The sequence below is a fragment of the Lonchura striata genome, chromosome 16, assembly GCF_050655825.1.
Source record: "Lonchura striata isolate lonStrDom1 chromosome 16, ASM5065582v1, whole genome shotgun sequence".
Classification (NCBI taxonomy): Eukaryota; Metazoa; Chordata; class Aves; order Passeriformes; family Estrildidae; genus Lonchura; species Lonchura striata.
This window is the reverse complement of record NC_140718.1, coordinates 3,797,996-3,823,557: the sequence shown is the minus strand read 5'-3', so window position 1 is coordinate 3,823,557 and position 25,562 is coordinate 3,797,996. Positions and strand designations below refer to the sequence as shown.

At 51.2% G+C, this 25,562-nt stretch overlaps 1 long non-coding RNA gene and 1 pseudogene across 1 annotated transcript; one reads left to right on the top strand and one right to left on the bottom strand.

Annotated features, from left to right (window-relative positions):
• Window positions 1–12,739: 12,739 nt before the first annotated feature.
• LOC146765933 (uncharacterized) lies at window positions 12,740–13,902 on the top strand. Its single transcript, XR_014958725.1, has 2 exons — window positions 12,740–13,403; window positions 13,582–13,902. It is a non-coding gene; the product is annotated as an uncharacterized LOC146765933 (long non-coding RNA).
• Window positions 13,903–20,031: 6,129 nt separating this feature from the next.
• On the bottom strand, window positions 20,032–21,340 carry LOC146765932 (endogenous retrovirus group K member 8 Gag polyprotein-like; annotated as a pseudogene).
• Window positions 21,341–25,562: the final 4,222 nt, after the last annotated feature.

Below are 25,562 nucleotides of genomic sequence, written 5' to 3'. Positions count from 1 at the left end.
CTTGATTTTATCTTTAATGCTCATACTTTATTGCCCTCTGATGTCAGGGGAATGGCCAAATTGATCTTCACGCCGCATCAACGCTTGCTCTTTCAGGCACGCTGGAGAGAGGAAGCGGAGAGAAGCGCCAATTTACCAAGAGCTCAGGGGGATCCTTTAGCAGGGCTTACTGTAGCCGAACTCATGGGACAGGGTAATCATGTACGCTTGGAACAACAGGCGTCACTAGGACCTGACAAATTAAGAGAAGCCACAGTGGTGGCAAGAAGAGCCATAGACAAAGTCAAGACCCCGGATGGAATCCCAATGTATATGGGGATTAAACAAGGCAGAGAGGAGCCTCTTGGCACCTTCGTAGACAAAATAATGGAGGCGTTGTCCAAAGCAGGGGTGGCTGATCATATGCAGGATGCCCTACTTAAACAGTGCATACTCCAGAATAGCAATCCCACAACTAGAAATTTGATTACTTCTATCCCTGGGGATTGGACTGTCCAAGCATTGCTAGAAAAGGCTGCTTCAGTACCAGTTGGAACTCAGGCACTATTGGTTAATGCTTTGCAAGAAATAGGACAGGGGTTACGGGAACAGGCAAGCTCTCAAAATCAGGTTTTAGCCTCTCAAAATCAGGTCTTAGCAGCCCTTGCTCCCCTTCAGGCTACAGCTGGGCGCCCCCATTCTAACACCACCAGAGGGGCACGCATAAGATGCTACCGCTGTGGAAACTTAGGTCACACTCGAAGGGAATGCAGAGCGACAGGAGTCTGGTGTGGCAGGTGCCAATCAAACACCCACAACTCTAACGCATTGAAAAGGAACCAGGGAAACTCCAAGAGCAGCGCGAACAGCGGCCGCGCCGGGACACAAATGGCAGCTGCAGAAATGAAGCCACTCAGCAATTCCAACCTGCCACCTGCGGGAGCCTCGGCCTGGACTTGGCAGCCACAGTAGACACTGATCTCCTAACTTTGAGACCACATAAAATTCCAACTGGAATCCATTGCCCCCTGCGAATACACGGACAAGCTATGGGAGGACTCATTATTGGCCGCTCTTCAGCCTCTATATTAGGCCTCTTTGTGGAACCAGGGATCATCGATGCCGACTGCTGCGGCGAAATCATGATCATCGCTCATACGCCATATACCCCCGTGACAGTGCCAAAAGGTCAAAGGATTGCTCAGTTGATCCCACTCCCACAAATGACCAAAGGACTGGAACCTATGTCCGAGTCCCCAGGACTCCGAAAGGATTTGGTTCAACAGGAGGTCTCGCATTGCTTACCTTAGATCTCAAAACCCGCCCCAAGAAATCCTGCCGCTTGATTCATCAAGGACACAGCATTGTGCTTAAAGGACTTTTGGACACGGGTGCAGATACTAGCGTTATTGACCCAGGTCATTGGCCTGCGTCTTGGCCCACCCAGCCCACAGCAACAACGGTGAGCGGCATCGGCGGAATGACACTTGCGAGCTGCACCCCAGTACTGACTCTTGAAATTGAAGGGAGACAGGCGTCTGCAGCGCTCTCTATAACAACCTTACCACCTGCTGTTCAATGCTTGATTTGCCGCGATGTTCTGGCCCAGCTGGGCCTCGTCCTTACCAACAATCATTCTTTTCAGTGACAGCCATTGCTTGGATTTTCCCGCTACCACTTACATGGACTACTAACGAGCCTGTGGTAGTTAAGCAGTGGCCTTTGAAATGGGAAAGTCTGGAGCAGGCACATCTGTTGGTTGATGAACAATACAGACAGGGACACCTTAGACCCTCCAACAACTGGCGTCCGAACAGGGACTTGAACCCTGGACCCTCAGATTTTTATAGATAATAATATAAGTAATAATGATTTTTAAGTTTTATAGATAATACGAGAAATAGCGATTGTTAAGTTTTTGTAAATAATGATAAGTAGTGATTGTTACTAATGTTATATGAGTGCTTTAAAAGGATTGTCTTAAACTATTTTAAACATTTCTTGTTAATAGTTTGATCATAAAATGTGAGTTGTCTGATTTTTGTGATAAGAATAATTATTAAGGTATTAAGGTATTAAGGTGTTGTTATAGTATTTACAGTCAGTTTTCATATGTTTTATTGTCTCTTTAGGTGATTGATTACAAGATGTTTTTTCAGGATCCTGTGTTTTTGATTTTTTAACTACTCATGTGTTTTCTTTATCCAATCTTTTATGCAGCTGCAATTCATCTTCCTTTAAAAATTCATTATTCAAATTTTGGTTCAAGATTTCAGACTTCAAATTTTCAGATTTCTAAAGAAAGGGTTTCTTGTATTTAGAGAATTTTTATCTTGAAAGAGATTTTGGACAGGTTCAATTATTTGATAGTTTGATACATTTTTAATAATAAGGTTTTTTACTTATAACTGTTATTTCTAGGACTTTTGTTTTATAATGTGTTAAAACATATCCTCCAATTAGAGTTTGAGCTCTGGCCAAGCTCTGGCTCTACGTGGATGGTGTGATTGACCCAAGTGTTTTCTGCATCAAAAAGTATTCAAGTCCTTTTGGCTTGACAATTTGACCATATAGGGCAGCTGAGCCTCAAAGGGAGTTTTAGAGAGACATGATCCGGACATGTTTTATCCAAATCTCTGTTGTTTTAAGGTTTATCAGCTGCTTCAGACTCTGGGATGACAATTTGATAGTGTAGCACTTGGTAACTGTGATTTTATATGTAATATTAATTGTGTATTATCTGATTGATTTTTATTTGTTGTTAGTTTCTTTACTATATGCATTGTTTTGTTCTTGATGTATTTTCATGTTTATTATAAAGATGTTGATATTTCCATTTCTTCATGCAAATTTTAAGAAGCAGAATTGAGAGAGGACCCTCCAGTCCCTGTGGAGGGTGTTGAGTTTGTTTGTGTTTTAGCAGGTGCAAAATCTAGATAGATTTCAGTGAAGAATGATAAACTTATCAATTTCAAGAGAACACTAATCTCTCCACAAGTGAATCAGAGGATGCACAGCAAAAGTGGATTGTGCAAAGATTTGTGTTTCACCCATAGGAGATTGTGGACTTTGGGTTTATTCATAAGTGTGTTTTTAATTATGTTATAGACTTTTTTACTAAGTTTTAATGAGTTTTAGTAATGCCTGTGATTTTTCTGTTCATTTTGCCATTGCTTTTCAATGGCAAAAGAAAAAGAGGAACAATCAATTAGATAATCAAAGGCATAACATTAAGTTTATCATAAATATAGATTGTATTTAGAATTAAGTTTGTTCCTTTCATGTTATACAGAACAATCAAAACCATAAAAAATATGAAGTGGGGTGCACTTCTGTAATATAACCTCATTTTTCACTCCACGAGTTGCTTCAGTGCAAGCTCTCACACAATTGAAAATCCTAGCCTACTGGACAAAAAAGTAAATTAGTATTCCATCTAAAATGTTAAGTGAGCTTGCCACAAATATAGGTAGTATCTGTCATGCAGTTCTGCAAAACAGAGCAACTGCCACGAATTTACTTCTTCTAGCCCAAGGTCATGGTTGTCAAGGATTTGAAGGAATGTGCTGTATGAACTTATCTGATCACTCTACATCCATCCACAAACAAATACGAAAATTGACCGAGCTAACTCAACAGTTAAAGGTAGAGGATAGATTAGGTTTAAAAAGATAGCTAAAAGGATTGGGGATAGGGCCATGGTTAAGAGACATTATCAAATACGGCATAATAGTTCTAAGCATAATTGTGATACTTTTGCTTGTTTTGCCCTGTGTGTTTACTTGCTTACAAGGCCTGATACAACAGCTTTTACAGAAAATGCTGAATGCACACCTTCTTGTATAAAAAGAAAACGGGAGAGATGAAGAGAGCTTGGCAGAAGAATGGTTGTACAGCAGGGGACATGATACTGTAAAATTAATCCAAGTAGGGTGGGCTACGTGACGACTGCAAAGTCCGCATGACCCTAAAGAGCAGATGGTGTGCAGAAAGCAGGATATTGAAACTGCTTGGTATGTAGAAATAGATAAAGAGAAACAAAGAAGTGCTAAGCTGTTCTAACTCCAAGGCCAGCTGGACAGGCAAGTAGCAATCACAAGGATAGTTTTAAGATAGTAGTACAAGTCACATAGCAACCAATCATGAGCTTGGCTTTTGCAATATGTATGAGCTAATTAATGAGTATATATAAACTGTGTAATCCATCAATAAACTGAGACTTGATGATCATGATAGCATGAGTCTTGTCTCCCGCGGCCCCCTCCAACAGAGGCATCCCCTGAGGGTACCCTCCACTTATCAGGAGCGTGCTTTTCTAGTCTCTCTCTTACCCAAAGCTGGGCTCTCCCCCAAAGGCTGGGGTATCCCATGAGGGCTGAGAGAGTAGAAAAGACAAGAATAGGGCAGAAATTTTCCATCAAACTACGGCACCTTTATAGGAATAGGGGAGAATCTAATACTATGCAAGAAGCCCCTGACATCCATGCACCTCGTTGAAATCTAGCTGCGTCGGGCTTCTCCCCTGTAAGTTCCCCTGTGGCTTCTGTGAAGCTCCCTGTACCCTCTGTCCCTTGGACTTCCCAAAGCCCTACCCTATCCTCCCTTGGGGATGGTGTTGGCCACAGCACCCCAAGCGCCCCGCCAGACACTGTTCAGAGCTCTCGAGGGAACTGCAGTGCACCCGGCACTCCTTTCCAAGGTGACGCTGGCCACACAGCTTGGAACCCACTTTCCTGCCTTGACCCTTCTTCTCTGGCCCCAAGTTTCCTGCCAGCCCCACCCCTTCCGCAGAGGCCCCTACAGGAATTGTGTGTCGGAGGCCAGTCCCCTTTGTTGGAAGGTGGGCTTGGACCATCCCCATTCCTTATTCCGGCTCCTCCTCTGGGGGAAGGATCGCCTATGGGGCCTCCCGTCAGGGGACCCTCCTTCTTGGGAGATCACCCTCTTTTATGGAGGGACCTCCTTCGGAGGAAGGTGGAGCTGAAACCCACACCTGGAATCCTCCATTTTGTCTCTCCCTAGGACGGCAGTGCCCAGGTCCTTCCCCTTACCGATAGCCCATAACACTTGTGGCAGTTGCCAAAGTAATAATATTTCTTCTTATGAACTGAATCAATTATGAATTCAATTGGTATTTAATTTTTGGAAGAATCTCCCCAAAGCCCCTGACCCTTCAAAGCCTTTGTGGAAACCGTTCAAGATCATTAGCCTACAAGCTTCCACAGTTGAGATAAATGAAAAAAGAACCAAAAAGAACGATTTAAAACATGTTTTAAGTATAGAAAAAAAAACATGAGGCAAGTGTTTGCCCATCAAAGTCAAAAATTTGTTTCACCTGCAAAAAGAAAGATCACATAGGAAAAAACGGTCCAAAGTTAAAAAAAAAAAAAAAACCAACTACTATAATCTGAATAAAAATTAAAAAAAAAAATTGAATGAATATAAGAACAAAATTATTCAAGAGTGACTGCCCAAGTTCCCCATCCATTTCCTTAATTATACCCTACCAAGTGTTCCTTTTCATTTCAATATTGTTTTAAAGTTTTCACAGTACACTTTGGAAAAAGAGTTCATTAATTTGCCTTTAGACCTTATTTAAACTTCATGATCTTTGTGGATTTTTGTTTAGCCACTTTCCCAAATTTCCAACTAAATTTCTTGACTAAAGAAATTGTTCATTATATTCTTGATACTTTAAAATAATCTGCTTGTTAAATTATATATTATAGAGATAGGATTCACTGTGTCCAGTTAATACCCATGGTTGCATAAAATAAAATGAGCAAGACCACATCTCCATTTGCTGATCACATCCTACAGGAGGAGTGACTTCCAAAATCACTTTGGAACCCCAGAAAGCCAGATCCTCCAGATTCCTCGGTGATTCATGCTTCAAGCCCAGTCTTACTTCAAGATCATTCCGCTGCAATTCCTACTCCCGACCCTGATTCCGTATATAATAACTTTGTACATTTTATATTAAGATTCTTATGTGAAGAAGATCCTTACCCCATGTGTTATGGTCATGAGTAGTTCATTTTTTCCTGATAAGTATTGAATTATTTTCTGTTGCTGTGATAATTTGTCATATGCTAAAATCTGTTATATGATAGATTATGTAGATGATATGTTATATAATAGATTAATTTGTTTTGAACCCCAGAACTCTCCTCTCTTTTGTAAAAAGAAACAGGGAGATATTGTGGTGTGTTTCGCTTTGAATCCATGTTTGCCCCCATTCCCCTCCCTAATCCACTCCCTTTCCCAGTTGCCAATTTTCCCAAGCCCTTCCCTAACCTCCTCCCTTCCAAGTTGTCAATCCTCCCTATCCTTACCCCTTTCTCCAGAGAGTTCTGTGTCTGTCTTGATGCCCTCGACACCCCATTCATTACTTTGTATTATTCCCCCCCCATTTTCCCTGATAGGCTCATAAGCTATTTGTCCCACCTTATATTCCTCCCTTACCACATCCTCATTGCTTCACCTTCCTACACCCCTTCTCTTGAGTTGCTGCATAAAAAATTCTGTTCACCCCTACCCCCACCCCAGTTTTGTCGGGAGCCCAGGAATAAATCCATCTTGTTCTACACCAAGACCCGTGTCATCGCTGTCTGTCCCTGCGCCAGACCTGCGGATAACTGGGAATTGCAGAGCTCGCAGGGGGACGGTCGCGCCCCTGCCGCAGCTGCCCAGCACGCCTGCACAGCGCGCTGCAACACTCCTGGTTAGGTGGAGAAGTCTGAGCTGAGCCCAAAGGTGCAGATGGAACAGCCGTGCACGGGAAGGCTCGGTGGGAAGGATGATCCAGCATCCATAGGCCTGGCAGCCTGAGCTTGCTCCAGGGGAAGGCCTTGGAGCAGATCCTCCTGAGTGCCATCCCACGGCACGTGCAGGGAACCAGGGCGTCTGCTGGAGGGAGGGAAAGCTCTGCAGCAGGACCGGGACAGCTGGGGCCTCTGGAAGGGTGTTGAGGGCTTCTGTTGTGGGAGTTTGGAGGGGCTGGTGGTAGTGGAGTGTTGGAGAAGGAGTTGTCTGGAAGGTGAGAGGTCTAGGTTGGAATTTGAGTCAGTTTGAAGGCAGCATCTGTAGTTTGGCACAACTTTGGTTACAGAGGGCAGAAAGAATATTGGTGATTTTTCCTCTTCATGGTCCTGATCCTCCTGCAAGGAACAAGAGGGGAGAGCTGCACTTTACTGGACAATTAGATATCTCTACCGGGTGAGGATTAGCCCTTTTTCCTTCCTTATTCATTTATTTGGGCTACTTTTGTAACACTGAGTGGACTTTCATTTCTTGCGAGCTTTTATTCCTTAAGATAATTAGGATATTATCATCCCTTCATAGAAAACCACTTGCAAACCAAAGAATGGCACTTGGTTTTGCCCTTTTTTGTGTAGTGTTATGTTCTGGAAAGTGACCCTCAATGGATGAGGTTAAGGCAAATGAGTTGCTGCTTTGAGATGGGAAGCAAAATTCCAAATCTTCATGTCCTCAGGCTATCCCAATTAATTTGGGAAGTTTGCAATGTTTCGGAACGACTTGAGTTGAGCAATGGGAAGTAAAGCTTTCCTGAACTGAGGATTCTTACTTGCCAGATTCTTCTGTGCCTTTGCTGCTAAGGTGTTTTTGTGCTGAAGGCAATAACTTCAATGAGAAAATAATTTCAGCATGGAGTAAGAGCTTCTGACAGAGACCAAGTGTTGCCAGCAGTTGCTCCAGGTGTTCCTGCCAACAGCCCCTGCAGGAAGGAGCACAGCCCCCAGTGCACATGGGTTTGGCTCCCTCTGGCACAGAAGCCCCCAGGGGCACAGGTCTCTGGGGCAGGAGACGGCACCAGCCCTGCCAGGGCTCGGGGGCTGGCAGGTCTGCCTGGGCAGGGACTCTGCCTCACCTGCTGGTGCCAGCGCTCCCCGGGCCCCAGGGCTCAGAGCAGCATTCCTGCCATGGCCCACAGTTCCTTGTGTGTCCCACACCCGTGGGTTTAGGGTGGCCATGGGCCAGGATGGGTCCCAAGGAGCACGTGGCAGCTTCCATGGAAGGTCCCGTGCCCTTCCCAGCACAGCTGAGTTGGCAGCCCTGGGGGCTCCTTCTGCTGCCCTGAGCCCGCAGAGCAGGGCAGCGTTTGCTGATGGTCTGAGCCGTTCCTAAAGATCCTGTCAGGCTGTCTTGGACACTTGGGGTGAGGGATTCCTTCCAACCTGGGCCACTTTGGGTGGGCAGGGGGTGGCCCCAGGGCAGGGTGCAATGTTTCCAAGGGCCCTTTGTGACATGCTGCAGCATGGTCACCATGGCATGGAACAGCGTGTCAAAGGGCCCTTTGTGACACATGGTGACATAGGAGCTGGTGGTGACAGGACCATGCCACAGTGCTCTGTGCACTTGAGAGGACAGGACGGGACAGAGCAGTGCTGTGAGGAGCCCCCGCACAGCGCACTCATTCGTGTCTGACCAAGAGCTTTTCTGAGGTGTTATTCCTGCAGCTGACCTCGAGGCCAGATCACAGGACTTGCTGACCTGTGGCCTTCCCGAGGCTTCTCTTCTGCAGGTGCCCTCCACGGCAGAGCGTGGGACTTGGTGCCTCGGAGGCATCTCCCATCCCTGCCGCCAGTGCCCTCGAGGCCAGAGCACCATCCTTGATAGGAGACTCCTGTCCTTGTGGCAGGAGCCCTCGAGAACAGAGTGCAGGACTTGCTGTCCTGTAGCCTTCCTGAGGTTTCTCTCTTGAAGGTGCCCTCCAGGCACGAAAGCAGGACTTGCTGACTCGGAGCTTTTCCGAGGCATCTGTCCTGCAAGTAGCCACAAATCCAGCCACTGACATGGAGCAGAGACCCCCAAGAGTGCCCAAGCTGGCCTGGGTGGAGGAAGAGGAAGAAGGCCCTGGAGCTGCCCCAGCGCATGAGACTGAAGAGGTGGTGCCATTCAAGCAGCTGCAGGAGGGTGAGTGGCAGAGCTGGGCTGCTGGGCTGCAGCCAGCTTGGCCACATCCCATCCCATCACATCACATCCCATCCCATCGCATCCCATCCCATCCCATCCCATCCCATCCCATCCCATCCCATCCCATCCCATCCCATCCCATCCCATCCCATCCCATCCCATCCCCTGGGGCCATGCCCATGGACAGGACAGAAGAGGGGCCCGGGCAGACACCCCACAGTGGCCGTGCTCCATCCACCTGGGGCATCCCAGGGCTGTCCCTGCCTGGGCAGCGCAGGGCTGGGCTGTGTTCTCCGGCCTCTCCCGTAGCCCCTCAGCCCTGGCTGCGCTCACTCTTTGCCAGATGCAGCCCTGGACCAGACACAAGAGCAGGACCCCGCCCGGGGTCGCTTCCGCAGAACAGCGCAGGTACCTGCAGCCATCCCCACCTGGGCTGGGCCTGCTGGCACCGCTCAGCCGAGTACCACGCTTGGAGAATTTCATGGAACATCCCTGCCTTCCTGCCCTTCTTCTACAGCTGGTTTGCAAATTCATCAAGAGGATTCAGAAGGAAGAGACTACCATGGGCACAGGGCTCAGAGCATATTCACACATCTTCAAAACTAAGACCTGTGCTGCCCTGCTGGATATGCTGGTAGAGGAAGGGTTTTCCAATGCAAAGCAAGTAAGCAGCCTGTGGCCAGGGTTTGAGCCTCCCAGGAATTACTTGGCCACCCAAGCAATGCCTGCTGGTCACTGGAAGCCTTTGAGGCCATGGCAGTGTGGTGGCAAGGGAAGCACTTCTCTGGGGAAGCTGGGCATATTCCTCCCTCTGGCAGCTTTCCAAGTCTCCCCTTGCCTTCTTCAGGTGCCTGCCATGGTGAGGTACATCCACCAGTGGCTCATGGCCAATCAGTTTGCTGAGCACAGGCTGGACAGGACCCTGCTGGATCTCACCAAAGAACAGCCCGCTGACGTAGTAATGACGCTCCTGCGTGTGGCCCCATCCTGTGACAGGTACGGTGCCCACCTGCCCAGAGGGCTCAGGGCTCCCCAGCCCATCAGCCTGCACAGCCTGTGCCAGGTGTCTGACCAACAGAGAGTCCCAGGGCCCTCTGGCTGCTCCCTCTGCCAGCCCTGGCACATCAGCCCCCGAGCCTGCTGCCATGCTCCCTCACTGCCCCTCAGGGCCTGTCCCCACAGGGCTGGGCTGCCTGAGTGCTGCTGGTGAGGGGCAGTGGGCAGAGGCAGCGCTGGCAGCCAGCTCAGGTCCCCACTGCTGCCCAGGCCACAATGCTGTGTCCTAGACCCCCCCTGAGACAGAGCTCTGACCCCACAGAGCTGCTTTGACCATGTGGAAGAGCATCATGTGCTCGTCCAGGACTGCGGAGCCGGTGCAGCTGATACTCCTCGATGTGCTGGGGAGCTGGCCAGAGTACAGCACACGCACCTCTGATGGGGACAAAACGGGTGTCTTTGTCCTGGCTGTGAGTTTCTGCAACTGGCCTTTGCTGGCCCCAAGGCCACCTCTCCATCCTCTCTCCCCCACTGCATCTCCCTGCCTCAGGTGCTGGGCTGAAACCTGGCCTCGGGGCAGCTTCAGGGCCACCAGGCCTGGTGCTGCCCCTGCATCTCTCCGGGCCTCTCCCTCCCGTGCTTGGGCCCTGTCTCACGGACACCTCGGCACTGAGCACTGTCACGAGGGGCTTTGTCCTTTGCAGGCAACTGTGGTGATGTGGAAGATCCTCCAGGAGCCCTGTGTCCCACATATTGTGACCGCGTATTTCCCCCGCCTATTTGTCCATCTGCTCTTCCAAGTGCTCTTCAGCACTCTGGATAATCCAGAGGAGGTTGATACCTTCTGGAAGGGATGTCAGCAGCAATACGGCCTTGCCACCAGTCCCAACAGGTGCTCCATCCCAGTTCTCCTGTCCTTGCCATATCCCTGGGCAGGAGCCAATGCTTCCAGCGTGACCTGGGCTTTGCTCTGCACACAGGTTTGCAGTGCAGACCCTGAAGTCCCTGCTCTGCCAAATGCAGTATGAGGATGTTGTGGTGGCAATGGAACGCAAGTGTGGCTGGGACACGCTGCTGTGTGCTGACACCCACCATTATGCTGTGGGTCTGCTGGCCAAGTGAGACCCCCTTCACCCTGCTGCCTCTGACATTTGTGCTCTGTGCCTAGGGTGCCCCACACAGTCCCCGTGGTCATGGGCCAGAAGGCCTTGTCACCGAGGGACAGCCAAACAGACTGGAAAAGGCTGGGAGAGGAGGGTGCCCACAAGGAGCCGCCTCCCAAATAGCCCAGGGGCCCTTGCAGGATGCTGGGGAAAGACCAGACCTCTGTGAGTCACTCCTGGGAGAGGTTTGTCCCCCTGGCCCACAGTCTTGGTTACTTTGTCTCCTGGCAGGGAGATGTCCTGTGTCTCCATCCCCTTGTGCTCTCGGATCGCTCGCTACCTGCTCCAGCTGCTCAGCACACAGGAGCCACGCTGGGAGCTGCCCTCCCTGGCGTTCCTTGTGGAGGTGAGCCTGATGGCCAGCGCTGCCTCGCTCAGCTGCCTCCCAGCTCTCTGCCCTCTCGTAGCCACAGCTGCCTGGGATGGAGCCCGTGCCCTGTGCTGCTGCCTGGGCCCAGCCTTGTGCGGTTCTGGGCTCCTGCTGGCTGGTCCCCTGTCACTGCCCTGTGTCTTTCAGGTTCTCGAGTGCCTGGACTTGAGTAAACGCCGTGCTAACAGGGTCCTGCAAATCTTGTCAAGGCACCTGAGGAGCGAGTGCAAGGAGAGGTGTCACCTGGCGCTCAGGGCCCTTCTCGAGCTCATCAACGATCCCTCAATGGTGAGAAGGGGACAGGGGCAGAGGCTGCGCTCGGGAATGCAGTCGCTTGGGCTTGGCTGGGCTTTGGGTGCTGGGCCAGCCGCTCCCAGCTCTCCTGCCTCCCACTTCAGCTGCCCAAGTGCTTCGGAACAGCCCTTTGGTCTCTAGGCCCTGCGGCAGCAGGATGGCATTTCACAAACTTGTGTTCCTCACAGAGAGAAAAAATGTGGAGCCTGACTGAAAGTCTTGTGGAGCTCCTGTGGGATGCGGATGAAGAGATAGTTAGAATGACAGTCATGCTCCTCAACTTTATCATCTTGGACAAGGACATGCTGATACCCAGCCCCATCCCACTGCAGCTGGTTGAGGCGCTCCTGCCATTCCTTGACCACGTAAGGCTCACTGCCCCCAGCCACGGACACTGGCTGCTGCCCAGATACTTTGTGCCCTGTGGCTTTGCAGGCCTGCAACAAGCTGAGCCCCATGCAGCCGATGCTGATATCTTTTTTTTTCCCTTCATACAGGACAATAGACAGGTGCAGCTGCTCTCCATACTGCTCTTCCGAACATTGGTGACTTTTCCAGAGGAAAATGAAAAAGAGGCTATGAAGACACATGTGCGCCAGAGCCTGCTGCCACTCTTCTTCCACTGCCATGATGAGAACCAGCGAGTGGCAGAGGTGAGGACTCGTGGGCTGCTGCTGCTCCCCTGGCAGGGGGCTGGGCTGCCTCCTGCCCTGGCGCCTGGCGGGCTGCAGCCTCCTCCAGGCTTTGGCACAGGGACACAGCTCTTGTGCCCTAGGCTCTGGGGCCATCTCTGTGTCTCTGCTGCTCTCCAGGCTTCTCAGGAAACGCTCCTTCGTGCGGCCGAGCTCTTGGAGAGGAGGGATCTTGAAAACCTGGTGAAGAGAAAGAAGCTGTGGAAGTTGGCGGAGTGGCTGGTAAGGAGGGCCGGGAAGCCGCAGCCCCAGCCCGGAGCAGCCCCTGAGCGCGGTGCTCGGTGTGCGGGCTGGCAGCTGTGCCCCTGCCCGCTGCTGCAGCCCGAGGCCCGCGGGCTCTGCTCCAGGCTCCTGCGGGCCCAGCCGGGTGCCGATGGAGCCGCGGCCCGGCGGGGCTGCGGGGCGGCCCCGCGGCTCCCCGGGCAGCAGCCGGCCCTCTGCCCCTGCAGAGCCCGGCGCCGGCGGCTGCTGGCCGCGCCTCAGGGCTGTGCGGGCAGGGGAGGCCGGGGCTGGCGCGGGGAGCGCCCGGCCCAGGGGCTGAGCCCGCGCCAACCCTTCCCTGCTGCCGCTCTCTGCAGCTGGCAGAGGACAGCAGCAGCGCGGCCGAGCACCTGCGCCGGGCCCTGCCCTACCTGCAGAGCCCACAGGAGCCCCTGCGAGAGGCGGCCGTCAGGTTCCTGGGTGAGCCGCGAGCCCGGGCTCCCTCCCCGCCCCGCCGCAGCTCGGCCCCAGCCCCGCCTGCTGCCCCGGCAGCGCCACCCGGGCCCGGCGCCTCTGGCAGCCGTGCCCTGGGGCGGCAGCGAGCGGCGAGGGCCCGGGCTGAGCCCTGCCGGGCCAGGAGGCCGTGTGGCCCCAGGGCTGGCAGCGCCGCTGGCAGGAGCTGTGCCGCTGGGCTGACAGGCTCTGTGTTCCCAGGGACGGCCGGGCGGCACCTCAGGGGGAGGAAGGAAGAGCTCCAGCTCATCTCTGAGGGTGAGTGAGGGCAACAGGCTGCCAGCGGGGGGTTTGTGGCGAGCACCTTCGGGCTGATCCGGCTGGTCCCTGCTCCCTGCTGGCCATGGCCAGAGCCGGCTGGGATGGCCCTGGCACGGGGGTCTACTCGGGTCCCAGATGCGGGAACTGACCCTGGCTCTGTCCTTCTCTCTTTCAGCCCTTGAAGGCATGGCAAATGACATCAGCGTCCCCGTCGGAAGCCTGGCAATTCAAACACTGTACGTCCTCCAGGAAGCAGAGAGAGCTCCTTCTTCCATCTTCGGCAGCCTGCATGATCGGCTCCGCAGGGCATGGAGGAGACGGCCTCGTCTGTCGGGGCTCGGCTGGCTGTGCTGCTGGAGCTCTGCAGAGAGCTGATCCCAGGGGCTCTGTCTGCTAGGGCCACCCGAGCCAACAGGAATGTTTCATTTCCTCAAGATTGTTCTTTCCTTCTTTTTGTTTTTCTTTAGCGTATAAATATAGGATGTGTTGCAATAGACAGACTCCCAGGATCTTTCTTTTGCTGCCCAGGCTCTGCAGGGCGTAGGGGAAGAGGGAGAAAAGGGTTCCTGGGCTCAGCAAGCTGCCCAGGCATGCAGGGTTGCAGGGAAAATGGCCACAAGCCCCTTGGCCTTTGGTGGTTCTGCCGAAGCCTTTGTGCTGCCCACAGAGCAGATGGGCAGGGGCTGGAGCTGTGGGGATCTCTGTGAGAGCGGTGCCTGGAGATGGCCACAAGCCCTGTCCCAGGCAGGAAGTGCCATCCGTGTCCTCCTGCCCGTGTGTTGCTGGCTGGATTGCTGAGGACTCCCCGGTGCCTCTTGGTGGGGCTCCTCTGGAGCTCCTGTGGGGCTGCGGCGCTGCTGCCGGGCAGGTTGGCCAGGCTGCAAGGAGAGAAACCAGAAAGCCCCGTCAGCTGAAGGCTCCTGTCCCCTTGTCCCAGCCACCCGCGGTGCCCAGGCCATGCTGGCCGTGCCAGAGCTGTGCCCAGAGCTGCCCATCACTGCTGCCTTTGGGAGCAGAGCAGGAGGGCAGGACATGTGCCCAGCCTGCAGCCAGCCACGGCACCTCCAGCCCTCAGCAGCTGCCCAGAGCAGGACGCTCCTGTGCTCGCTGCCATCTCCCCAAAGCTCTGATCCCACCACACCAGCAGACAGGACCCACCTCACGCCATTCCCCGCTGGAAGAAAAGCTGGTCCCAAATGATGTCCTCAGCCTTCTCCAAGGGCACGGCCCATCCACGCCGCAGCTGCTCCCAAGCACTTCCTGATCCAGATTGGGCCCCACCTGGAACGCTTCCTCTAGAAAAACACACAACAAATTATTGAAAATACATTACAGAAAAAAGGGGAACAAGAAAAAAGGCCAAAGATCTTATCTCTGTCAGGGCCTTAAGGAAGGCCCAGCCATGTTGGAACTCAAAATGCCTCTCAGACATTTTTAGAGGTTCCAGGCCTTGGTCAGAAGCATTTTACACCCTGGCAGGCAGCTGGAAACAGCTGTGATTTTGAGTTTGAGCCATGGAATGAGTTACCCACTTTGGAGGTGGAACAAAGGGTTAGATAGTATAGTAAAAGTAGTTACAAAGTAGAGGGAAAAATTTTTTGGTATTGTACAGGGGAGGGTTTTAGCACCTGTGCAGGGGGGTTTTCACTTTGTACATGGGGGTCAGAAGTTCTAAGATGGAGGAAAGTGGGCTGATCCTGTTCTTCCTCCTTCTTCTTCCTTGCCTCCATGTTCTTGGTGATGCTGGCACTTATGGATGGGTTTAGAGTAGAAAAGCACTTTGTAATATAGGTAGTAGGTATTGGGGGAAAACTGTAAACATGTAATACGTAATATATCATATAAAAGATAGCAGCAGCCCTGGGCGGGGGGAGAGAAGAAGAAGACAGCAGACAGAGAGGATGTCGGGGTGTGTGTGTGTCTCTGCCTGGGCCGCTGACCAAACAGCTGCAGCCCGAGAAGAAAATCTTTTAGATAACTAGCAATAAACTGCCTTGAGACCGAACAACAAGAGGCTGTGGAGTTTTTCTTCAGAAGCATGGGTTGGAGGAGAGACTTTACCACCACATGAGACCTCAGACCAAGCCCGGGGTTCTCACACAACCCCTGGCATTTCACCTGATTAATAACAAAATGAGCTCTCTAGTGAGGCAGACAGCTGGTTAGCCAGTCCCGCCACCCAGGCAAAATGTGCATTTATCATCAAAAGCAGCCTCTGAAGTTCCTCAGTGCATCCCTAGCCCGTGTCTGAGCACATCACAGCTGGGTGGCAAAGAGGGATTCCTACATTATTCCTCTGGAATTTGGCCTAGAGACACTGAACTGCTCCCCCAGAGCCACAGCAGGGCTCAGGCATCCCAGGGGTGTTTGTCCCCTCTGTGGTTGGGCTCAGCTCTTTCCTCCCCATCACCTCAGGGCAGCAGAAGGTGCCTTTAACCATGCTGGGAAGAAGCCAAATTGCCAAACCCAGGAATTACCAAAAGAGCACCAAACACATCACGTATAAAGGCTGACTCCAGAGTGGTTTGGGACCCATCCTGGCTGAGGCATCAGCTGAGCCTCACCGGAGCATCCACTGCCACACCAGGTGATGCTCTGCAGCTCCTGTGGGCTCAGCTTGGTGCTGTCCCCTCTTATGACCTGATTTTCAGAGACCAAACCCATCCCGGTCAGTCCCCTCACACACCCCCTTAAAGCAGCCAGGTGGGATAAGCAGAAATCAATTTTATTAAAAACAGCAGGGCTGCAAACTCTCCCCTCCAAGCAGCAAAACTCCTGCCTCAGCAGGGACAGCAGGAACATCCTCTCCAAACCACTCCAGATCCTCACTGCAACACAGCTCCCACAGAAACTGAGTTTAGGCTGAAAAAGCCCTCTATGATGGAGTCCAGCACTGCCAAATCTGCCACTAAACCACTTCCCCAAGTGCCACATCTTTAAACCCATCCTGAACTCCCCACAGGGCAGCTACCGCACCAAAATTAGCTTTGTAGGATTACAGTATTCCCTTAAAAAAAAAAAAAACTACAAAACACAGCGTGCCCATCTCAGCACGTCCTAGGACAGCTTCTGCAGGGCAGTTGAAATTTGGAAACATCAGCCTGAGCGGAAAACAGTTTGATTAGTTCATAGCCTGGGAAGCCAAGAGGAAATCTCCCAGCATTGTTCCACCCTGGGAAGAGCATCAGGACGTGTTGTTATTTACTCGGGGCTGGTTTCAGCACAGGGCTGGGGATTCCCATCCCAGGATCAAGGACATCCTCACAGCAAAGTGTTCCCTTTGCTCCCCAAAGAGGGACTCCAAATTTGGGAGCTCCAGGATGGAGCCATAGCATCCACACGTGGTTGTGTCCTGCTGGGTGAAGGGGACAAACAGCTTAGAAAAAAAACCAAACACTGCCCTGGAAGGTAACTCCAGTGGAAAAACGGGGAGAGGGATTTGCTCTCACAGCACAGGAACACAGTTTGTGTGGGCACTGGAGGTTATTTATCCTTGAAGGTTTCAACCAAGTTAAAGACAGAAAGCACTCACTCCACGCGAACAATTCTCCAAATATTCCACATAGGAAAAACAAGGAGCAGAAATAGTAATTGTTTTCTCTTTCATTTCTCTCAGTGCACCTCTATGAAAAATCCTGAGAGGGAGAGAAATGTGATTGCCACACACAGGTTCTGGAGTCCCACCTCTTCTCCCACCATGGGGGTTTGTTTGTGTCGGGCTGGCTGCCCCAGCCCAGCCCCAGCCCGGGGCACGGTGGGTGCTGGGGGCTGTTGGCAGGGCCAGGAGCCCACTCCCATTTTGTACCCACCCCAGCCCATGCCCTCAGCCCTGCCAAAAGCAGCCTGGCAGCCGACTGAAGGATCAGCTGCATCCACCCCAGCAAAGAGGGAACCTTGGGCTCCTGGCCAGGCTGAGCAATGCCCAAATCTGGGAGCATCCCCCTGTGTATGGACATATCTGCAAAATCCCTGTGGAACCTGGCTCTAAAGGAGATGTAAGAATCAAAGTCCAACATCTTCAGCCTGCCAGAGACCAGGTGGAGAAAGAGGTTGTCACCCTTGATGTCATCCTCGCTGCCCCCAGCAGCAGCAGGGCCCGACCCTGCTCAGCTTCCGAGATCAGACGAGACCGGGCGCTCTCAGGGAGGTGTGCCATAGGCACCTGGCAGCCCCTCAGCAGCGCCCTTCAACCCACCACACCACCCTCTGGGCACAAGCACAGAACCCCACGGGGGCTCGACAAGCCCAACCAGGCCACCCCTGCCCACAAGGGGATCTAGAGACAGACCCGAGCCCACAACACACAGACTAGGCACAAAAAGCACACAAGGCACACCTACCCCCTCCGTCCTGCTCCTCGCCATGACTGCTCAAGGAAAACCAAGCACCGCTGGCCTGTGACAAAAGTAGCCTGCAGCACAGCTGAGTAAGCCAACCTGTCAGCCCTGATTTTACCTTCTGTTATAAAACCTGGTAAAGTGGTGTCACTCTGAATGTGCAGGATGTAGTACGGATGAATCCGGGCTTGAATTGTGCACCACAATGCCCTCAGCAACTGAAACAAATGGCATTGTTGACTTCTTTCAGCAGTGGGTTATCCAGCCTCTTGTCTGTAACATAAGCAGAGTCAGTGACCAAATTCAAAGGCACCTCTGAAATGCCATAGCAATGGCTTTCAACTCAACCAATTGGGCTGCGCCGGACACGTGGCCTTCCAGCACTTGCCATCCTGACTCATCCTTCCAGGTCACAATGGCCTTTTCTGTTTTTCCAGAGCCGTCAGTGAAGACGGTGGGTCCCCGCACTGGTACTCGACTGTTTTTTGGTCGTAACTACAGACTGGTCATCTTTGCCAGTTGCAGCAATTTGTGACTGGGCAGATTATAAACAATTTGCCCTAGAAAATTTTGCAGCACGTTTTTCAAAGGGGCACTTAATAAAACACCATTCAAAGGTGTCCTGCCCCTCTGGAAGAATGATCCTTGCGGGATCAGCCGCCATCAATTGCAAACACCAATAATGGAATTTGATTATCAAATTAATCAGCAAAGACACTATCTTTTTGAGCTGATGGGTAAAAAGACCCACTCTAAGATGTGCAAAGGATAAGGCCATTTGTCATTCCATTGGCCAATAACACCTGTGGGATGACTGTCTGGATAGATAATAAAAACAGTGATATCAATGGAAAGGTCTACTCAGTAAACCTGGTGAGTAGACAGAGACTGTTGAACCTCCTCCAGCGCTTGTCGTACTTCAGGAGTCAATTTATGAGGTGAACTCAGATCCGGGTCCCCCTTTAAAAGGTAGAACAGCAAGGACATCTGCGCTGTGGTCAGTCCCAGATAGGGATGTAACCAATTGATGACCCCAAGCAATCTCTAGGCATGAATGAGGGTCACAATACCTTTTGGAAATTGCACCTCCTGATGTTGAATGGTTTGCTCAAGAATCTTGACCCCCAAATACTTCCAAGGAGGTTGGCTCTGAACCTTCTCCGGAGCTACTTGTAGTCCATAAGAATGCAGGGCGGAGGACAACTGAGACTGAACCCTCAGCAGTTCCTCCTGAGTGGGTGCCGCCACCAGAATGTCATCCATGTAATGATAAAAATATACGTCAGGGAACTGCTCACAGACTCCGGGCAAGGCCTGGGCCACACACTACTGACAAATGGTCGGACTGTTCCTGCAGCCCAATGGCAAAACCTTCCATTGATATCTCGGCACAGACTCAGCACTGTTGATGGGAGGCATGGTGAAAGCAAATTTTGCTCTGTCATCAGGATGCAAAGGGATCATAAAAAACAGTCCTTTAAATCAACAATCAAGATTTCCCAACCTGTGGGGAGCATGGTAGGCAAGGGCATCCCAGGCTGCAATGCCCCCATACTTTCCATAACCGTATTAACTTTTCAGAAATCCTGTAACAACCTCCATTTCCCCGACTTTTTCTTGTTTACAAAAACAGGAGAGCTCCAGGGACTGGTAGAAGGTTCAATGTGTCCCTGACGAAGCTGATCCCACCCCAAAGAGTGATGGGAGCTGCAGTAACATAGGGCCAAACCTTAGCTGTCTGCCCTTCCAGATTATTGATCAAAACAGCCTGCTGGCGCAAAAATGTCTGCGCTGTAGTCCCCAATCCTTCAATGGCCACTCCCACAGAGTCCAGAGGCCACTGAGGAGGCCACACAGAGGTGGAGACAACTGTCAGGTTGGCTCTAGTGTCGATCAAACCTTGCAGCTGGATCCAAGGCAGGCTGGCACCTGGTAAAATCATGGAGCACATCATCTGCAGATGGTTGGCAGAAATGATCGTGGACCAGAGGACTTGCAGCCGTCCTGTGCATCCGAAACCACCATCTCCATGCGTCCATTGGCCTGCCCTGGGAACACACAAGTAGAAAAGCACAAGTTGAGCAATGCCGGTCCCTGCCAGAATAATGACAGAGGGGGTGATGTAGAAACCGTGGCAAAAATCTGGCCCATAAAATCGGAATCAATGATACCCAGGTGCACAAAGATTCCCAGAAGGGTAGCACTAGATCGTCCTACCAAAAATGCACTCAATCCATGGCCTAAAGGCCCAAATGCATTCAGAAGAACCCTGTGCACCTGACTAGAATCTAAGATGACTGCTGCTGCGGTGTGTACATCCACCCCGGCAGAGCCACGGGTGCTTGCGCTGAGTTGACTGAGACACCCTGCGCTGGTGCTGTGCTCTGGGGGATCACTTGTTTCAGCGTGCAGTTCCCCTGTGCGCTCTTTCCATTTCCTGAGCCTGACAAATGCTTACCATTGGCATGGTAAGTAGACTTGCAGTCTTTAGCAAGATGACCTGGCCTCTCACACCTGGAGCACAGGAAATTAGAGTCTGGCCCTTTCCGGACTTTCATCCCCTGCACCTGCTTGCCCTTCTTCTTCCCCTTTTTGCGATGGCCAGCCCCTGAGGACGGTAGGCCTGCTTTCAAGGATGCTGCCAGAACAGACATTTTATGGTCCACTGTAGCAACCTTGGAACAAGCTTTGACCATGTCTGTGAACGATGGATCGCCTGGCAACACATTTATAATTTTCCTACAATCTTCATTTGCATTGTCCCTTGCCAAAGTTTTGCACAAAACCTGCCTCAAATTCTCATCCTTGATTTGCTTTTCTAAAGCAGCTGCAAGCCTTTAAACAAATGGCAAGAACAATTCTTTGGCTCCCTGTGTTCTCTTTACATACCGTTGCCTGGGAGCGGCTGTCTCCATGGTTTTCATCAATGCCGCAAAGCCCACCTTCTGGGCCTGCTCAAGTACGATGGGGTGCCAAGTAGCCTGAAGATCAGGATTGGCAAAGGCATTCTGTCCCATGAGCACACCCACCCCCACACAGCATCTAGGGTCTGTCAAAGGTAGTGTGCATTTTCAGCTGCAGCCCTGTCGGCCATCCTCCTCCAGTTGTTCATAAAAACATCAAGCTGCACAGGTTGGAACAACACAGAGGCCAGATGTTTGATATCCTAGGGATCAAGCAGGTCAGTGTTTATCACTCTGAGGACCTGCATCAGTGGAGCAGAACCCAGCACATATTTTGCCACTTTGTCCTGCAAATCCTGCACAACCTTCCCAGGTAAAACATCGTACTTGTCCTGTTGTCCCAAATTTGGGACAGCTCTTTGCACAGGAAAGACTTGAAGCTTACATTGCACTGAAGCATCGTCACACCCATCCTCTCGTGCTCCCTCTGGAGAGCGCAGAGGAATCAACTGACTGCTAGGTATGGTCTCTGTCTCCTTGAGCAGTGGGTTCAGAACCGCACCACCAGGTTTTCCCACCTGCTCTAAAAAATCCCAGTCACAAGCCTCCAAAGCCCCTTCCTGACTGCATCCCAAAAGCGATGGGGATTTATCGGTGGCACAAACACCTTACAGGCAGGGAGCATCTACAGATCTCTCTGGGATGCCCGCTGCCCCCGTTGGTGTCGGCGTTCCGACACACGGTCACGGCCCTGTGGCAGAACTGAGCCGATCAAAGCATCGCTGTCACTACCTGCCTCCTGTGACAGGGGCGTAGCACAGCCTGCAATCCACGGGCGAGGGTGGGTTGGTGGGAGACACCGAGGCTGGGGAAGCGGCTACCGACCTCGAAACAGACGAACCAGCCATGGCCCCCGAGCCAACAGCCCCCGGCATGGAGGGGCCAGCACCGGTGATGGGGCGGGGACTGGAGCCGTGACTGTTGGCTCGGCAGATCCTTCCATCGCAGGCGGCGACATGAAGGGATCAGCTGGAGCTTGTGACACCGTGGATGTGACAGGCACAGAAGCTGCAGTCATCGGAGACAGAAACGGCGCTGGCTGCCGGCACGCAGCAGGCATCACGAGCACCGGAGCCACAGCGGGCGGGGCAGGAGGCAGGAGTGTCGCTGCTGCTGAAGCAGCAGGCACGGCCAGAGGCAGAGGTGCAGCTGCTGAGACAACAGAGGGTGGGAGCCAGAGGTGCCGCTGGAGACGCCGAAGCACGTGACATCACACTGACATCTTTGTTTTGTCACATTGACCTTGTGAGGTCACACAGCTGTCTATGATGTCACATGGACATCTTTGTGATGTCACAAAGCGCTCTGTGATGTCACACAGCATTCTGTGACATCACACTGAATTCTCTGTGATGTCACAGAGTTCTATCTGATCTCACACAGACATCTCTGTGATGTCACTCCGACACCTCTGTGATGTAACACTGAGAATGCTGTGATGTCGCACCGACCCTGTGAGGTCCCAAAGCTTTTTGTGATGTCACAAATACACCTCTGTGATGTCACAGTGACATCACTGTGAGGTCACACAGCTTTTTGAAATGCCACAGTGACATCTCTGTGACGTCACACATCTCTCTGTGATATCACATAGGCATCTCTGGGATGTCACACAGCTCTCTGGGATGTCACACTGAAAATTCTGTGACAGCATTCAGCTTCTTGTGATGTCACATTTACATCTCTGTGATGTCACACATCTCTCTGAGATGTCACAAAGACATCCCTGTGATGTTGCACTAATATCTGTGATGTCACACTATTCTCTTTGATGTCATACTGACTTCTTCGTGATTTCACACATCCTCCTCTGATGTCACAATGACATTTCTATGATGCCACACTGACACATCATTGACGTCACACAGCTCACAGTAATATCACATGGACATCTCTGTGATGTCACACAGCTCTTCGTGATGTCACACTGACATTTCTGTGAGGTCACAGTGCTTTTAGTGATGTCACACAAATATCTCTGTGGCGTCACACTGATATCTCTGTGATGTCACACTGACCTTATGAGATCACACAGCTGTCTATGATGTTACATGGACAACTTTGTGATGTCACACATCCTCCTCTGATGTCACAATGACATGTGTATGATGTCACACTAACACCTCTGTGACAAGACACAGCTCTCTGTGATGTCACAGCGACATCTCTGTGATGTCACACAGCTCTCTACGAGGTCACACTGACTTTTGTGTGATGTCACAAAGCTCTATCTGATCTCACAAGGACATCTCTATGATGTCACAATGACACCTCTGTGATGTCACACTTAGAAGGCTGTGATGTCACACAGGCCCAGTGAGATCACAAAGATTTATGTGATGTCACAAAGACATCTATGTGATGCCACAAATACACCTCTGTGATGCCACAGTGACCCTGTGAGGTCACACAGCTTTTTCAGATGCCAAACTAACACCTCTGTGACGTCACACAGCTCTCTGAGATGTCACATGGACATCCCTGTGATGTTGCACTAATATCTCTGATGTCACACAGCTCTCTGTAGAGCCACACGGATGTCTCTGTGACATCACAAACCTCTTGTGATGTCACACTCACATCTTTGTAATTTCACACAACTTCCTGTGATATCACAGAGATATCTCTGTGATGTTACAATGACATCTCTATGTTGACACATTGACTCCTCTGTGATGTCACACTTAGATGGCTGAGATGTCGCACGGACCCTCTGAGGTCACAAACCTTTTTGTGATGTCAAAAAGACATGTATGTGATGTCACTCTAATATCTCTGTGATGTCATAGTGACCCTGTGAGGTCACATAGCTTTTTGTGATGCCACAGGGACATCTCTTTGATATCACACTGACATCTCTGTGATGTCACATTGACATTGTGAGGACAAACAGCTCTCTGTGATGTCACACGGACATCTTTGTGATGTCACACCACCTCCTCTGAAATCACAATGACATCTCTGTGATGTCACAGTGACCCTGTGAGGTCACATATTTTTTGAGATGCCACACTGACATCTCTGTGACGTCACAGAGCTCTCTGAGATGTCACATGGACATCCCTGTGATGTTGCACCAATATGTGTGATGTCACACAGCTCTCTGTGATGCCACACTGACACATCTGTGACATCACACAGCTCACAGTGATATCACATGTACATCTCTGTGATGTCACACAGCTTATTGTGATGTCGCACTGACATTTCTGGGAGGTCACAGAACTTCCTGTGATGTCACAGAGATATCTCTGTGATGTCACACTGACATCTCTGTGATGTCACATTGACCTTGTGAGGACACACAGCTGTCTATGATGTCACCCAGACATCTTTGTGATGTCACACAACCTCCTCTGTCATCCCAATGACATCTCTATGATGTCACACTGACACCTCTGTGACGTCACACTCAGATGGCTGTGATGTCGCACAGACCCTGTGGGGTCACAAATCTTTTTGTGATGTCACAAAGACATCTATGTGATGTCACTCTGACATCTCTGTGACGTCACAGTGACCCTGTGAGGTCACACATCTTTTTCAGATGCCACACTGACATCTCTGTGACGTCACACAGCTCTCTGAGATGTCACATGGACATCCCTGTGATGTTGCACCAATATCTGTGATGTCACACAGCTCTCTGTGATATCACACTGACTTCTCTGTGATGTCACACTGACAGCTCCATAATGTCATACAGCTCTCTGTGATATCACATGGACATCCCTGTGATGTTACACTGCTCTCTCAGATGTCACACTGACTTCTCTGTGACGTCACAAAACCTCCTCCTCTGATGTCACAATGACATATCTATGATGTCACACTGACGCCTCCAAACTGTCACACAGCTCTCTGTGATATCACACTGACTTCTCTGTGAGGTCACACTGACAGCTCCATAATGTCATACAGCTCTCTGTGATATCACATGGACATCCCTGTGATGTTACACTGCTCTCTCAGATGTCACACTGACTTCTCTGTGACGTCACAAAACCTCCTCCTCTGATGTCACAATGACATCTCTATGATGTCACACTGACGCCTCCAAACTCTCACACAGCTCTCTGTGATATCACCCTGACTTCTCTGTGAGGTCACACTGACACCTCCAGAACGTCACACAGCTCTCTGTGATATCACATGGACATCCCTGTGATGTTACACAGCTCTCTCAGATGTCACACTGACTTCTCTGTGAAGTTGTGGTGGTGTGTTTTCGGTTCCTATTTGGTTATATTTGTTATATTTGCTCAGTTATATTTGTTATTGGTACGTTTTGTAATGTTATTTGGTTCATCCCGGTTCCCCCCCACATTGTAATGGTTCTTTCCCTAGTTTTCCTGCCTTGTCCTCCCTTCCCGCCTTTCCAGTATCTGTCCATCACCCTGGAAGGGGCAAGGTCTTTTCCCTTTACCCCTCCCAGGTGCCTTGTCTATCACTTGGTGTTCCTTGCCCCCCATCTAGAAGCTTCTCCTCAGGGCACAGAGTGATTGAACGAGGACCTGGGACCCCTCCCCTACCTTTCCCCTATTGGTGGTCCCCCTCTCCTGGCACACCCCTAGCCCCTCCCTGCTAGCCCCTGATTGGAGGTTGTTTTCCCTTCCCCTGCCCTATAAAATCCCATGCCAAGTTCAGTTCTGTGCCAGCTCCGGCTAGCACTACCTTCCGTGTTGTCATGTTGTGGATTTGCTTTGGTTTGCTGTTCTGCCCCGTTGGGCTAAGAAATACCAGAGCTTGCTCCCTGAGATGGACCTTCTGTGTCTTTTTCCTGGACTCCTGCAACTGTCCGCGCTCGTGGAACCCACGAAGGCCCTGGCCAAAGCTGCCTTGCAGTCCAGCGGCCA